Source organism: Hyaena hyaena, unplaced genomic scaffold, assembly GCF_003009895.1.
Source record: "Hyaena hyaena isolate Hyena2069 unplaced genomic scaffold, ASM300989v1 scaffold_355, whole genome shotgun sequence".
Taxonomy (NCBI): Eukaryota; Metazoa; Chordata; class Mammalia; order Carnivora; family Hyaenidae; genus Hyaena; species Hyaena hyaena.
Genome location: NW_024080986.1, coordinates 157,374 through 171,223, shown reverse-complemented (window position 1 = coordinate 171,223; position 13,850 = coordinate 157,374).

The following is a 13,850-nucleotide window of genomic DNA, read 5'->3' as shown; positions in this document are numbered from 1 at the left end:
TCATCCCTTGTTACTGTCTACTTTAAAGTTCAGTTTGTCTGACCTAAGTATAGCTACTCCAGCTTTCTTTTGACTTCCAGTAGCATGATAGACATTTCTCCATCCCCTTACTTTTAATCTGAAGGTGTCTTCCAATCTAAAATGAGTTTCTTGTAGACAGCATATAGATGGATTTTGTTTTTTATCCATTCTGCTACCCTATGTCTTTTGATTGGAGCATTCAACCCATTTACATTCAGTGTTATTATTGAAAAATATGGGTTTAGAGTCATTGTGTCCTTTGTGGGGTTCATGCTGGTGGTGGTGTCTCTGGTATCTTGCGTTCCTTGCAACACTTCCCTCAGAGAGCCCCCTCAGGATTTCTTGTAGGGCTGATTTAGTGGTGACAAATTCTTTCAATTTTTGTTTATTTGGAAAAACTTTTATCTCTCTTTCTATTTTGAATGACAAGCTTGCTGGATAGAGGATTCTTGGTTGCATATTTTTTTGGTTCATCACACTCAAGATTTCCTGCCATTCTTTTCTGGCCTGCCAAGTTTCAGTACATAGGTCTGTTACCACTCTGCTAGGTTTCCCTTTGCATGTTAGGGCCCTTTTCTCCCTAGCTGCTTTCAAAATTCTCTCTTTGTCCTTATATTTTCCCAGTTTCACTATGATACATCATGCAGAAGATGGATTCAAATTACATCTGAGGGGAGTTCTCTGTGCCTCTTGGATTTCAACATCTGTTTCCTTCCCAAGGTAAGGGAAGTTCTCTACTATAATTTCTGCAAGGACTCCTTCAGCACCTTTCACTCTCTCTTCCTCTTCTGGAATCCCTATGATACAGATATTGTTCTGTTTGATTGTATCCCTGAGCTCTTGAACTCTCCTTTTGTGTTCCTGGATCAGTTTATCTCTCTTCTTCTCAGCTTCCTCTTTTTCTATAATTGTGTCTTCTAAGTCACTTATTCTCCTTTCTGCCTCTTTAATCCGTGCATTGGACGCCTCCATTTTATTATGTATCTCATTTATAGCATTTTTAATTCATCACAACTATTTTTAAGCTCCATTGTCTTTGTAGCAATAGCTTTTCTGATGTCTTCCATGCCTTTTTCAAGCCCAGTGATTAATTTTATGACTACTGTTATAAATTCTTGTTCAGTTATGTTGCTTATATCTGTTAAGAGCAGTTCTTTAGCTGTCATTTTTTCCTGGAATTTCTTTGGAGGAGAGTTCTTCTGTTTCATCATTTTGGTTACTTTTCTATCTCTTGTTAATTTTGAAAGCTTGAAATCTTCCAGACGGGAAGAAGTCTGGAACACCTCCAAAAACATGGAAGTTAAAGAACACACTACTAAAGAACTAATGTGCCAATCAGGCAATTAGAGAAGAAATTAAAAAATATATGGAAACAAATGAAAATGAAAATACAACAATCCATACTCTATGGGATATGGCAAAGGCGGTCCTAAGAGGAAAGTACATTGCACTCCAGGCCTATATCAAGAAATCAGAAAAAGCACAAGTACAAAATATAACAGTGCACCTAAACGAATTAGATGGAGAGAGACAGGAGCACCCCAAACCCAGTTGGAGAAGAAAAATAATAAAAATTAGGGCAGAAATAAACAATATAGAAACCCAAAAGAAAAAAAAAAAAAACAGTTGAGCAGATCAACAAAACCAAGAGTTGATTTTTTGAAAAAAAACAAAAAAACAAAATTGACAAACCTTTAACCAAGTTTCTCAAAAAGAAAGAGAGAGCATTCAAACAGGCAAAATCATGAATGAAAAAGGACTTATTACAACCAACACCTCAGAAACACAAGCAATTATCAGGGAATACTATGAAAAAGTATATGCTAACAAACTGGACAACTTAGAAGAAATGGACAAATTCCTAAACACACACTCACTACCAAAATTCACACGGGAAGAGATAGGAAATCTGAACAGACCCATAACTAGTGAGGAAATCGAATCAGTTTTCAAAAATCTCCCAACAAATAAGAGCCCTGGACCTGATGGCTTCCCTGGGGAATTCTACCAGACATTTAAAACAGAATTAATCCCAATTCTTCTCAAGCGATTTCAAAAAATAGAAATCAAAGGAAAACTTCCAGACTCATTTTACGAAGCCAGCATCACTTTGATTCCCAAACCAGACAGACACTTAGAGGAAAAAAAAAAGAGAGAGAGAACTACAGGCCCATATCCTTGATGAATATAGACTCAAAAATCCTCAATAAGATACTTGCAAATCAAATCCAACAGCACATAAAAAGAATTATCCACCATGATCAAGCGGGATTCATTCCTGGGATACAGGGCTGGAACAATATTCGCAAATCAATCAATGTGCTACATCACATTAACAAAAGAAAAGATAAAAACCATATGATCCTGTCGATATACAGAAAAAGCATTTGACAAAATACAGCATCCTTTCTTAATAAAGACCTTTGAGAAAGTCGGGATAAAAGGAACTTACCTAAACATCATAAAAGCCCTCTATGAGAAACGCTCAGTTAATATCATCCTCAATGGTGAAAAACTAAGAGCTTTCCCCCTGAGATCAAGAACACGACAGGGATGTCCACTCTCACCACTGTTGTTTAACATAGTGCTGGAAGTCCTAGCATTAGCTCATCAGAAAACAAAAAGAAATAAAAGGCATCAGAATTTGCAAAGAAGGAGTCAAACTCTCAGTTTTTGCAGAAGACATGATACTCTACATCGAAAACCTGACAGACTCCACCAGAAGGCTACTAGAGCTGATCCATGAATTCAGCAAAGTTGGCAGAGTACAAAATCAATGTACAGAAATCAGTTGCATTTTTATACACCAATAATGAAGCAACAGAAAGAGAAATCAAGAAACTCATCCTTTTCACAATTGCACAAAAAACCATAAAATACCTAGGAATAAATCTAACCAAAGATATAGGAGATCTGTATGATGAAAACTATAGAAACCTTATGAAGGAAATTGAAGAAGACACAAAGAAATAGAAAAACATTCCATGCTCATGGATAGGAAGAATAAATATAGTTAAGATGTCATTACTACCTAAAGCACTCTACACATTCAATTCAGTCTCAATCAAAATTGCACCAGCATTCTCCTCAAAACTAGAACAAACTATCCTAAAACTTGTATGGAACCACAAAGACCCCAAATAGCCAAAGTAATATTGAAAAAGAGAACCAAAATGGGAGGCATCACCATCCCAGACTTTAGCCTCTACTACAAAGCTGTCATCATCAAGACAGTATAGTATTGGCACAGAAATAGACACATAGACCAATGGAATAGAATAGAGAACTCAGAACTGGACCCACAAATGTATGGCCAACTAATCTTTTACAAAGCGATAAAGAGTATCCAATGGAAAAAAGAAAGCCTCTTTAACAGATGGTGCTGGGAGAACTGGACAACAACATGCAGAAGAATGAAACTAGATCATTTTCTCACACCATACACAAAAATAAACTCAAAATGTTTTAAGTACCTGAATGTGAGACAGGAAACCATCAAATCCCTAGATGAGAAAGCAGGAAACAACCTCCTTGACCTCAACCGCAGCAATTTCTTACTTGACACATCCCTAAAGGTAAGAGAATCAAGAGCAAAAATGAACCATTGGGACCTCATTGAGATTAAAAGCTTCTGCACAGCAAAGGAAACAATCCATAAAACTAATAGGCAACCAACGGAATGGGAAAAGATAGTTGCAAATGACATATCAGATAAAGGGCTAGTATCCAAAATTTATAAGGAACTCACCAAACTCCACACCCGAAAAACAAATAATCCAGTGAAGAAATGGGCAGAAGACATGAACAGACACTTCTCCAGAGAGGACATCCATATGGCCAACAGGCACATGAAAGGATGCTCAGCATCCCTCCTCACCAGGGAAATACAAATCAAACCACACTGAGATACCACCTTTTGCTGGTCAGAGTGGCTAAAATGAACAAATCAGGAGATATTAGATGCTGGCGAGGATGTGGAGAAATGGATACCCTCCTACTCTGTTGTGGGGAACGTAAGCTGGTTCAGCCCCTCTGGAAAACAGTGTGGAGGTAAGTCAAAAAATTAGCAATAGAACTCCTCTATGACCCAACAGCAGCACTGCTAGGAATTTACTCAAGGGTTACAAGAGTGCTGATGCACAGGGGCACATGTGCCCCAATGTTCATAGCAGCACTCTCAACAATAGCCAAAACATGGAAAGAGCCTAAGTGTCCATTACTGATGAATAGATCAAGAAGATATGGTATATTTATACAATGGAATACTACATGGCAATGGGAAAGAATGAAATCTGACCATGTGTAGCAATATGGATGGAACTAGAGGGTATTATGCTGAGTGAAATAAGTCAGGCAAAGAAGGACAGATACCAAATGTTTGCACATATAGGTGGATTAGGAGGAAGCTAATGGAGGACCATGAGGGAGAAGAAGGGGAAAAATAGTGGGGGAGAGGGAGGGAAGTAAACCATGAGAGACTCTTGAATGCTAAGAACAAACTGAGGGCTGATGGGGGTGGGAGAGAAGGGAAGGGGGTGATGGGAATGGAGGAGGGCACTTGTGGGGATGAGCACTGGATGTTATATGTAAACCAACTTGACAATAAACTATTTAAGAAAAAAAAATAACCATGCATGTTTTTCAAGGTGAGGTTGAATTTCCTTTGGTCTTTTTATATTCTCTCAACAAACTATATCCCAAATATGTGTACATTAAACAACAATATGCTTAAACAGAGGCTCTTACACACACACACATACACACATACATTCAACTCTGATATAATCCAGTTGTGTCATTATATAAAAAAACATGAAATGGATTTTAGTTGTTATTTTAATATCACAATTCATAATTTATAGGTGCTCATTCTACAAAATATGAGTTATGCTTAGTACCATGCTTAAAATCAAAATGTGACATCCCAAATTTAATTTTATAAATTAGAGTTTGAAGAGAATTTAGAGTTACCATAACCCAACTTTCCCTTCTGAGACAGGAATAACTTCTTTCAAAATGACTTTTTCACTAACCACTCAATTTGTGTATAGGCAGTAGCTTCCAATACGATTTGATTATGAAATTTTAATTATCTTCCAGTAATTTCCATTTATTGATCCTAGTTTAGCACTCTCCATGTGAGAGTCAGCTGAGTTCTTGGAGATGCTTTGTCTTTCTCCTTTTGTCACATGCCCTTCAGTCCTAATACATTCTACCAAATCTTCAATGACACCATCTACAATATAATTTTGAGATCTTTTTTTCCATCTCTTCTGTCTTAAAGGACAAAGTATGCTTGACCAAGGCTACCATACCATACATGATTTATTCTGTGCCCTCTTGCGTCTTACAAGTTTTTAAGCATAACATATTTGCTTTGAAGATTTGACGAAAACATTTGTCTTAGTCAGCTTGGGCTGCCATAGCAAAATACCATAGATTGGGTGACTTTTTAAAGACATTTGTTTATCTGGGTTCCACACTGAGCATGGAGCCTGCTTAAAATTCTCTCTCTCCCTCTGCCTCTCTTCCTGCTGATGCTCTCTCTCTCTCTCTCAAATAAAACAAAACAACCCACACTGTTTAAAGATATTTATTTATCACTTCATTCTTGATAAGGGCCCTTTTCCTGGCTTGTAGATGGCTGCCATATTACTGTGCACTCTTATAGATTTTCTTTGCTACATGAACATAAAAAGTGAGAGCTTGCTTTCTCCTTCTTTTCTTTTCTTATAAGGGCACTAATTCTATCATATAAGTACAACCTTTATGGCCTAACCTAAGCCTAATTATCTCCTAAAGACTACACACCCAATACCATCATTTTGGGAGTTAGAGTTTCTACATGTGAATTTTGGAGGGACATAAATATTCAACCCATAACACGATTCCTATGTTGATCTTCATATGGCTAGAGTGGAGTCTGGCACAAATAGATATACAGTAATGGAATAAAGTTTCATAACTTATATTGTCAATAAGTTTTCTTAGGCTATGAGCCACTTAAAGAAAAAAAAACATATCTTACATGGGTCATTTCTCAGAATATTGCAAAAACTCCTTAAGAAAATTGTCAAGCTGATTGTCTAGTATGATTGATGCAAAAAGAAAACAAACAAAAAACAATGTTTTAAGAATGAGATCTCCATAATAACAGATTAAGGATTAGAATTTAATCATATCTCTTGGTTCTTTTACAGTTGGAAGCCAGAATAAGTCCTAAGGTCATACATAAAACCCTTTCTTTTAAATAGATATAAGCTGACTTCTCTGTGAACAACAACAACAACAATAACAACAACAAAATGCTAGGAAAAAAGCAGCTCTCCAGTCATTGCTGGTTTGTCATCATGTCAACATGGATTATTTCTCAATCCCATCATTAATTAAATGAGGCAGTCTAGGAAGTCAACAAATACTTGTTTATTCTCTCATTATATGCTTTGACTTGGGGAAATTGGTGGAAGTCAACCTTTTCTGTTTCCATACTGATTAGAGGCTAACATATTTTCAATTCAATACTCCTAAAGATCCATTAATAGTGGTCCTCTACAAAAAAAAATTCTCTAAAGGGAGATAAGAAAAGAGCGAAGTAGTATATGTGGTTTGCAAAGCCTCTCTAAGTGATTTTAAAAACATTTTTTAATGTTTATTTTTGAGAGAGAGAGAGAGAGAGACAGAGACACAATGGTAGAGGGGGAGTGGCAGAGAGCTAAGGAGACAGAATCCTAAGTAGACTCTAGGCTCTGTGTTGTCAGCACAGCACCTGACACGGGTGCTCAAACTCACAAGGTGTGAGCTCTTGATTTGAACCACTCAGGAGGCCCCTCTAAGTGATTCTAACAAACAACTTTCAATACCTCCACTTGAGCTGAATCACAGGATTTCAAATTGAAGAGCATGGTGTTACATTAAACCCTACAACCCTAAAGGCAACCAGGGAATTATTCTCATTGTTATTGTTATTTTGGCCAGGAAAGACAAGTATGCTTCTAATTATTAGCCCAATGAAGGTAAAATTCAGTAAAATACTTTGATAGAAAGAAAGAAAGCATGCTCATAACCAACATATATTAGGTGAGAAATAGAGTAATCAATCAAAACTAGTCATAAAAACTTGGTATGCTCAAAAGTCTCTGCCTCTAATATTGAACTTTAAAATAGAGTATGTATGCATGCATTGAACAATGATCAATATATTGATGGCAAATACTGTCATTTGAATACACAATTATAAGCATCAGTTTCCATCTTGTTGGAACAAGTGTTGTTTTTGGTGCTTCCCAAAAGTTCAGGGGAAACGCTTTTTGTTTAAAATGAAGTGATTTGTAACAGCCCTAAAAAACTCACCTCTTGCGGCAGTATTGGCATTTTCCTGTCAAGCCATGCAAAAATGATTTAGGATTTCTGTTTCTGGGAAGTATGCAGACTTGAGGGAGGATTTTTTTCCCCCTCTTCTAGCAAGCTTCATAATGAATGCCTTAATCATTAGGAAACCCATTTAAAATCTTTTACTCGCAATTTCCTGAAAATAGCCATACTTCTATATTGAAAACCTTCTAGGACAGCTTTTATTTTATGGCAAGAAAATAATAAATAATGTCCTCATGCTACTTTGAGTAGGGAAGCTGGAGGCTAATGTAGAATGAAGTTCAAGAGAATTTTCTGAAACAGGAGTGAAGAAATGACACAGACATTATTTCCTTGATAATTTGGTACCTTATACATGCAATCACTTAAACAGTGATCTTAGCAAAACTGAAGGTCATTTAGGTTTCAGTAAAAGTAAACAAAATCTAAACTAAAATTGAATGCTACTTTTTTTCGTATAACAAGAATGTTTTTAAGGACATACTTCAGATCAACAATTTTGTTACCCCAGGATAAAATGACTTCGCAAAACAATTTTTAACCTGTCCACAAATCTTCAAAGCCACGCCTCTAGTGCCACTGTGTTGCCATCACAGTTGTCTCTATCTTGGCCCCCTTGGGCATTCCCTTCCTTAGAAGGGCCATTATTATGACCTGCTGCCCTTTTCACCTTGAGCTATTTATTCCTGGCCCTCCACTCCCAGAGCCACTGTTTGGGAAGCCACTGCCATTAATTCTTCAGTTATCATGATCAGCATTAATATGGTATAAAAAACAACATCATTTCTCTTTTACATATGTTCTCTATGTCAAATACCCTTTAACCTTCACAAATTATAAAATATTTGTTTTTTATATAATTATGGTTACGTCCATAAAATGGATTCCTGCTAGAAGAAGATTTATTTATCATCTACTATCAGCCCTTTCCCAGGCTAGCTTTATTTTACAAGACTGTGGGTCAATGAGAGCCAGACTTCTTGCCCTTTATAAAATCTCATCTTTCTGGCGAGGTGATTAGTCTCCATGTCTAAATGCTATGCTATCATTACTTTGTTTAATCTCACCCCTTTATAGATTGGCCATTGCGATCCAAATTCTATGGAGATTATATACAGCCTGGAGGCAAGCTACTCACGTTGGTATCCTACATCTGTCACTTACTAATGGTATAAACGATCCAACTCCTCTTCGACAAAAGATCACCAAAAATAGCCCTCAACTTTCAGAGTTGTTTTGAAGATTAAATGAGCTAATACTCTTACAGTAATTAAAACATTGCTGGACTTATATTAAATATAAGCTGGACTAATAAAAGCAAACATACACTGCCGTGGTAGTTGGAAGGGAATTAATTCCATTACGGAATGAAGAGCCAAAAACTGTACTAGATAGAAGTCACAGTACTGACTCTGGAAAAGTGGTAGAGATGTAGAAGAAAGAAGATCTAAGATGAGCTTGCAATGCAAAAAAAAAAAAGATGTAGCTAAGAAAATGGTCATGAGTAAAATTACAAGAACACAACTTATAAAAACCTATGAGTGTGTTGAATAATACAGAGTTCGGAATTGCAGCAGGTCAGAGATATTTTAGAAATTCCAAATGAGAGTAGCAAAATTAATTACATTTAGAATACTACCCTTTTCAGCATATGGAAAAAGCAATGAATATAGGTGGTACAGAAAGCCAAAGTTTAGTAGTGAGTTTTATTTTAAAAATATAACTATGCGAAGAAATTCTAAACAGTGAATGAAAGGAGAGCAATTTTCAACAGAAATATTGCAATATACAAATGTAAAATCAGATAAGAAGTTAACTTGTCTTTTCTAAATACATTTTGGGGTCCATAACTGTCTTTATTTGGTTGGATTGTGAATCATGTGGTAAGTCTGGTTTGACTTCTAAAAAAAGTATTAAAAGTGAGTAAATGTATCTCAAAATTCCATGAAAAGTATTCTAGCAGAATCTTGCCCAAAGTAGAGAGGAGGAAGAAAGTACTAAGCTGTTACGTAGGCAAGGAAACTGGCTACCATGAAAGATGATAGAACTTTCAGGGAAAGCTGAGGAAAAAGTTGCCTGGAAGACAGAGACCATCTAAGGAAAAGGTAACTGAAGCATATTTAGGATATGTGAAAGGATGATTGTGCAAAAAAAGAAAGATTAGGCAAAATAATTTCTAGGCTGGAAAATTAGAAAGATATCGAGTTCCCACTAAGGGAGCTAGTCACATAGCTGCCCAAAGCATAAGCCTTCCTGGTTTCTGTCACTGTAGGTCAGCTTCCCTAGCATGGTTCACCATCATACCCAGCACACAAATAAGGTGTAGGATCAGTTATGCAACATCTCAGGCTTTTTCTAACTGATCTTACTGTTTTGAACTTACAATCAAGGTAAATGAGAAGCAGCCTTTATATTTTTGCCAGCCACATATTAGGGGATGATGAGTTTAAGTGTAATCGTACTCAAAAACTGTGTAGTTGCAAACATGCTAACAGTAAGAGAAGGCTTATACATGCTCTAGTATGCATATCAGAAAATTACTATGTACCACTTGAAGTCCTTTTTAGCATTATCTCTCTTGTGTAAGCCGCTGTCAGGTCCACCAGTTGTTTGTAGTCTCTGACTTCATGCAGACACAAGCTGAGAGTGCCTTGTTTGATGTCTACACTATACATTCCTCCAGAACTTCCCTGCTGATGTTGAGACATCAGATGCCTTATATCCCCACTCAGTGCCCACCCATGTGCAAACCAGAAGTGCAATGATGCTAAGACCTTATAAAGCAAACTTTTAAACAATAAGAAATAGGACCCAATGGATAATTTCTTTTGTTCTTTTTTTGTTTTTTGTTTTTTGTTTTTTTTTGGCCTTTCCTTTCTTTATGTGTATGGTCCTCAGAAGCAATGATTTATAAGCCTTTTACAAGCCATCAGAAGATTATCCTGAGATTAGGCTATAAAGCATCTGACCTCCAGTGTCATGGAGGATGGAATATTCCCACCAGCAATTCTTGGACACTAGCTGGGTATCCTACAATTCAATTCAGTTCTAACACTATTTACCAGGAGATAGCAATGGACTCCATGGATTAAGTTAGTCCTCCAAGACTGCCTTCCAATCGCCCCCACCCCCACCATTTCAGACATCAGTTGCAAGTGTAGGTTACTACCTGTGTTTCAGATTGACTGGCTAGAGATGGGAGGTTCCAGTGATTCCCCACCCATTCCTTGGGTTCATTTAATTTGTAGAGTGGCTCACAGAACATAAAAAAACCTTTTACTTACTGGATTACCAGTGTATTATAAAAGGATATAACTCAGTACCAGTCAGATGGAAGAGATGCCTAGGGCAAGGTAGGAGGGAGGGACCTGGAACTTCCATCCTCTCTCTGAGTGCACCACTCTCCCCAAGTGTCCACTTATCCACCAAATGGGAATGTCTCTAAACCCTCTTCTTTTGGATTTTTAGTGGAACTTCATTACATAGGCAAGATTGATTTAAATTCTTGGCCCTTGGTGATCAATTCACCTTCCTGTGCCTCCCCAATTCCTGGAGATCAGATGGGTGGGACTTAAAGGTCCAGCCATCTGTTCATAGTTGATCCCCCTCACAATGACTTTCATCCTTAAGTATTTTCCAAAAATCACCCCATTAATATATCCCCTTTTGTAGAAGAAAAGGAGCTTGCTGTAAATAACAAGGATCTCTTTTCTGGGGATATTTGGTATCAAACTGATCCCAAAAAGAAAACTTGAAAAATAAGATCTGGGAACTGTATCACTCACTTCTCTGATATTTCAGTGGATTTAAATGCTCACATGATGGTGCTAAATCCCATAAAGACACATGTCTGACAGAAGATTGGAGATAATTGTGCCAATCAAGTTTTCAGGAGCCCAATGGTATGGAGTATGGCAAAAATCCTCTCTACCAAAAATGACAAATAGATATGTCTTATGCCCCTACCACTAAGAAAGATCTGCAGTATTTGATTACCCTCTTTGGATGGGAGAGGCAACATATATGAAAAGATATTCTAACTCATTTATTGGTTAACTCAGAAGAATTTCAGTTCCAAGTAGGGATTAGAAAATGAACCACGTCTTGGGTGTAGGCTACAGATAAGATGTCCTAGTTTCCTTCAGAATATTTGACCTAACAAATCCAATGATGTTAAAAATATTTGTGGTAAATAACAAATTTATGGGCTGTCTCTGTCAGGTACAGTGAACATCATGAGGTTCAGCAGTAAAGTCATGCTTGCTTCTGGGATAATTGCTTTCCATTTGAAAAAGTGCCCTTGCATCTTTTGGGGCCCCAGTCCATTTGTAGGAAACAGTTGGAAAAGGAGAAGAAATGGAATCCAGTACAGATATATATGAATTCCTGGGCATTAGCAAATGGTTTAATTATGGTTAGAATCTAGAAAGATCCCAGACTATCCAAGACAAACCAGTCTGAAATGTGGAAGTGACCACTCATTCTTGGTTGGACCCCTCTAATGCTTGTACAGAGGACATATAAATTGAGTGTCCCTGATGGCAAGGATGGAGGCTATGCCTGTATCCAATAGCATGTGTTCCTTCTCACCAAGGCTAATACAGCTACTCCCACTGCAAAATGCTTAATCCTCCAGGAGCAGAGATTGATGTAGACCACTTGATATGTCCCCATTAACTAAAAAGTATCGCACTCTTTCCACCACATTTTTTTGAATCATTTTGAAATTTTGTTGAAAGATATAAATTTAGTTTCAAGAAATTTGGTGAACACTGACTTGTGTAAATGCAAAGAAAACCCCAACAAAGGACATTATTTCAAACAGATAAAAGCCAGGAAAAAGAGAAAGTGTCATAAAGTAAAATCGCACATCGCGTTTAAGGAAATAAAAATATGAAGGTCACTGACTTCTCATCAGAAACAGTGAAGGCCATAAGATAGTAAAATATGGGGTGCCTGGGTGGCTCAGTCACTTGAGCATCAGACCTCAGCTCAAGTCATGATCTCACATTTCTGTTCGTGATTTTGAGGCTGGCATAGGGTTCTGTGCTGACAGCTCTGAGCCTGAAACCTGCTTTGGATTCAGTGTCTCCCTCTCTCTCTCTCTCTGCCCCTTCCCCACTTATGTTCTTTCTCTCACTCAAAAATAAAATAAACATTAAAAATTTTTTAAAAAGAAAGGAGAATAATGTTTAAAGGGCTAAAAAGTCAAGACAGAATTCTTATATGGTGAAAATGTCCTTCAATGTAGGTGAAAATACACATTTTCAGATAAAATGAAACCAAGAAAATTCATCATTTAGTAGACCTTCACTATAATAAATGCTATACAGAAAGTTATTCAGACTGAAAGGAGAGAAATTAAAAATGAAACTCAGGTATTTAAGAAATACATAAATACAGAAGACTATTTTTTGGTTATGTTTTATGAAATACATAAAACTAAAACAAAAGTTATAATATCTTATTGTCGACTTATAACATACATGGATGCAGTGCTACAGCACTGTAGCATAAAAGATGGAGCTAGGTGTGGTAAATGAAATTTTATGGACTGCAAGTGTCAGAGGCCCACTCCAGCCAGGGTGCAGGGGTCCCTGAAGGAAGGACGGTGTCGGCGAGGGAGGGGTGAGAGAGCCCCCAGAGTCTTTCTGGTCACCAGGCAGGCATCTCCGCTCTGACTGGGGCTCAACTTTATTTTATAATTAAGTGTTTGGGGGATGGCACAGAAGTGGCATTTGCCTTAGACAATGATTTCTGATGACAAACTTATTTGATATGTAAGAATTTCCCAGAACATAGATTTGTAGAGGACTCTACCTAACCTTTATCAATAGGGATTGAGGTAGGTGATTTAGACGCTTATCCAATGGGGAAGGAAGCATACAGGACAATGTTTTTAGCATAAAAAGGGTAAAGTTACTTCTTTGTGAGCAGGGGTCAATAGCTTGTTTAAGGAGTATTAAGAAAAACAGGTCTTTCAAAAACACCTTTGCTCCCATAATCACAAAAAAATAAGTTCCTCAATAGGTCCCTTCACAGGGAGCAATCAGCATATTCAAGGCCAGAATAAGTCACTCACACAGGGAGCAATCAGCATATTCAAGGCCAGAATACGTCACTCACAAATGCCTTGGGGGGCCGGGGCTCCAAGCAGAAACAATTGGGTGGGGTGGATATCTGTCCTTAAGTCTAAATTAGGTTCTTTGTCTCAGGGCCAGACTCAATTGTAACTCTTGTGTTCTTAGCCCCCTTTATTATCTAAGTCTTGGATCTGCAAGCCCCTTGGAAGACCCTTTTGACAGTCATCCACAGTGCTTTCATCTGAAGAATCATTTGAAAAGAGAATATGCTTTTCCTTATGAGCAATCTGTGTGGGGAATATGGGTCTGATCTGGAATATTGTGAGGCCTGGTCAATACCAGCAGCCTCATTTCCAACATGAGCCAGTAGTAGCA